We start from the raw sequence: 3,298 nt of genomic DNA on the forward strand, positions 1-3,298 counted from the left end.
AAATAACAGGCACTGTGCTGAATTATTGTGTAGGCATTATCTCATTTCATAACGTTGTCTCATGCTCATAACAGCCCTCGAGGCATGTATTATTAGACCCTGATTCTACACCTGAGAAAAATGAGGCTCACGAAAATGGCATTATTTGCCCAAAGTCAACCAGCTGCTAAGTAGTAGAGTTGAGACCTGAACCCAGATGATGGCATGAAGATTCCCAAAGCACTTAGGTGTGTCCGTAAGGACTGAATGAGAGGAAATTGAGAGGCAATAATAAATAATAACACACTGTTTGATCATTTATTACCATTAGAGCTATGACCAACACCCTGCGGTAATCATGATCAATTTTTTATTTTAGATTAGTTTTTAGTTTTTTCTTATGCTCCTTAAAGCTGTAGATTCTGAAAGCATAGAAGGAGTTATGGAAGGGCTATGAAATGTGACATTACAGAGCCAAGACCCCTGATTCTGTGATACCACTGATACCACTGATTCTGTGATTTATGCTCCATTCTGTGTTCTTAAATGATAGAAGACACTGCCCATTCACTGCTGTTTTGAGGGGGACCTGATAAAAGAGGGAATCTGTTTTCCCCCATTTGAGAACCACAGTGAGCTGCTCTTCTGATTATTTGATGTTTTCCTTTAATCTGAGTGATTCTTGGCTCTCTTTTGAATCCTGTTCCCAAGGAATCTACAATTATCCCCAAGATGGTCATGAACTGATAAAAAAAATAAAATACAAGTAATATTTATTTTTAAAAAATGCTTATGGGCTTGTTAAAAGGTAGAAGAGAAGTTAAAAAAAATCAAACAAGGTCCACTAAAGTCTCCCGGTTAAGAGCACAGGCCTGCTATGTAAGCCTCTACCCTTATACTTACTAGTCGTGTGACCCTGGGCAGGGTACCTGATGCCATTAAGTCTAAGATGTCATCAATTCTGTGACACATCATTATTTTATATACCAATAAAAAAGAACTTTCTTTTTTTTAAACAACATCACAAATAAGATTTTTTTATTTGTCACCATTAAATGTCTCAATTTTAAGCAGATTCTTGGACTGGTGGCTTATATCCATCAGCTCGTTCAACTTTAGCCCTGGTCTCATCCCCAGTAGCTTTTCCAGAACTACTACCTTCACCATGAAGCTCCATGAGCTTTCCCAATTCAAACTTGGGCTTCTTCAGCATTTTTACTTTTTTTTTTTTAAAGATTTTATTTATTTATTTGGCAGAGAGAGAGATCACAAGTAGGCAGAGAGGCAGGCAGAGAGGGGGGAAGCAGGCTCCCTGCTGAGCAGAGAGCCCGATGTGGGACTCGATCCCAGGACCCTGAGATCATGACCTGAGCCGAAGGCAGCGGCTTAACCCACTGAGCCACCCAGGCGCCCCCAGCATTTTTACTTTTCTAATGAAGACATCATGGAGTGGATAAACAGACTGACAAGCTTTTTCTATATCTTTTCCAGTGCTGTCTGGAATCAATCTATTGACCACTTCTTTCAAGTCATTTGTCTGAACCTCTCGGGTCATGATCTCCATCATCTTTTTCTGAATTTGGAGGACCTGTTGGTCCTGAGCGTAAGAGGTCTTCCAAATCTGATTACTGCTTTTTTTAGTATAACCGATATAAAACAGACGAAGCAAATAACCATCGGTAGTCTTGACATTGACATGAGCTTCAATCATGGTCTGCCATTTTTTGACCATGTTGCACATTTTGTCACGGGCAAGATGCATGCCATGGAAATTAGTCAGGCAGTTTTTGCTCTGAACATCCTCAGTAATTAGCTTAAATTTTCTAAATGCAACTTCATCATTCTGCAGATCAGCAAAGCTCATTTCAAAAACGCGACCCTTGAGGCCATTGGATGCGATCTTGGTTCCTTGAGATCTTGTGACTAATGTTTTTCCAATATTTCGTATATTGAACGTAGCTGGTGCTTTCACATCATAACCAATCTTTCTTAGAAAATGGATCAACCACTTTCTTCTTGGCTCCCTTTTGCCACCTTTCGTAAGGCGCTTGTTCTTGCCGACCGCCATGGTGCTGCTCAGGGAACCCAAGCAATAAAAAAGAAAGTTCTAATTAAACAGTGACATAATCCCATAGCAATAGTGCTGTGCAGTGTGCGTTGGCTGTTACTGTCTGCCTTGAGGTTTCTTGCATTTTTGGGTGGAGGGATCTGACAGTTTCTCTTGCCTTCCATTGCTTAGTTTGGCAATCCTTTTGGATATAGTCGTAACAAAATATAACAAAGTTTTCTTTTCGTGGGCATCTTTCTTCCATAGGTCTTATAAATCACTTAATTGTCACTTTGCAAGAGAATCAGGAATTGTATACATTCCTCTGGTGATACATGTATTTGTTTTACTAATATCCAGTTGTCTCCCTGCCATCCTGTTTCCAGCGCCTTCAGCCTACACAGTACCTTTTCTTGGCAATGTCAATTCAGAACCAACAGTCTTGAAAACATTAAAAATGTCAATAAAACTCACCATGTTAAGAACTAACATTATCCATAAATTCAAGTGAATTGACAGTCATATCAGCAAGTATGACCAAGTATACACACGCACGGGTAATAGCTACCACACCAGGCTATTGTCTGGGCAACAGTGATTGTAAGACACCATTGATTACAAGGTGCATCCTGATTTCAGGAATGTGAAGTGTGTTCTTAAGATAAATGAAATACAGTCCCTAGGCATTCGCATCCTGTTTCCTTATTTGAAAAACTGAAAGTAGTAACAGTATTTGCTTTAAGGGATAGCATGAGGTTACAGTTAAAATCCTTTAGCACAATGTTGGGCACACAGTAAGTATTCAGAGGAATTAGGGGGGAAAAAACTGCCATAGTGAGTATCACTGTGAAAACCAAACATAGGTCAGAAGATTAAAGGGCAGCTAGGAATGTCTTGGCCAAATACTAGTGATGTTGTGGATATGAAACTTTAAAACATGTTTACTGACAGAGGCCCTGACTTCATAACGGCACAGTGGTAAATCGTAAAGGGGACTCATTGGTTTCTTTTAAACTGTTTAACTGGTTATTTGATTGATTTTTTTAAAAAGATTCTATTTACTTATTTGACAGAGAGTGATTACAAGTAGGCAGAGAGAGGGGGAAGCAGGTTCCCTGCTGAGCAGAGAGCCAGATGCGGGGCTCCATCCCAGGACCCTGAGATCATGACCTGAGCTGAAGGCAGAGGCTTTAACCCACTGAGCCACCCAGGTGCCCTGATTGATTGATTTTTTCAAAGATTATATTCATGTATTTGAGAGAGCAAACACAA

General features: G+C 39.9%; 1 pseudogene; it reads right to left on the reverse strand.

Moving 5' to 3' along the window:
• Positions 1-1,045: 1,045 nt before the first annotated feature.
• LOC123934761 lies at positions 1,046-2,053 on the reverse strand (annotated as a pseudogene).
• Positions 2,054-3,298: the final 1,245 nt, after the last annotated feature.

The sequence above is a fragment of the Meles meles genome, chromosome X, assembly GCF_922984935.1.
Source record: "Meles meles chromosome X, mMelMel3.1 paternal haplotype, whole genome shotgun sequence".
Classification (NCBI taxonomy): domain Eukaryota; kingdom Metazoa; phylum Chordata; class Mammalia; order Carnivora; family Mustelidae; genus Meles; species Meles meles.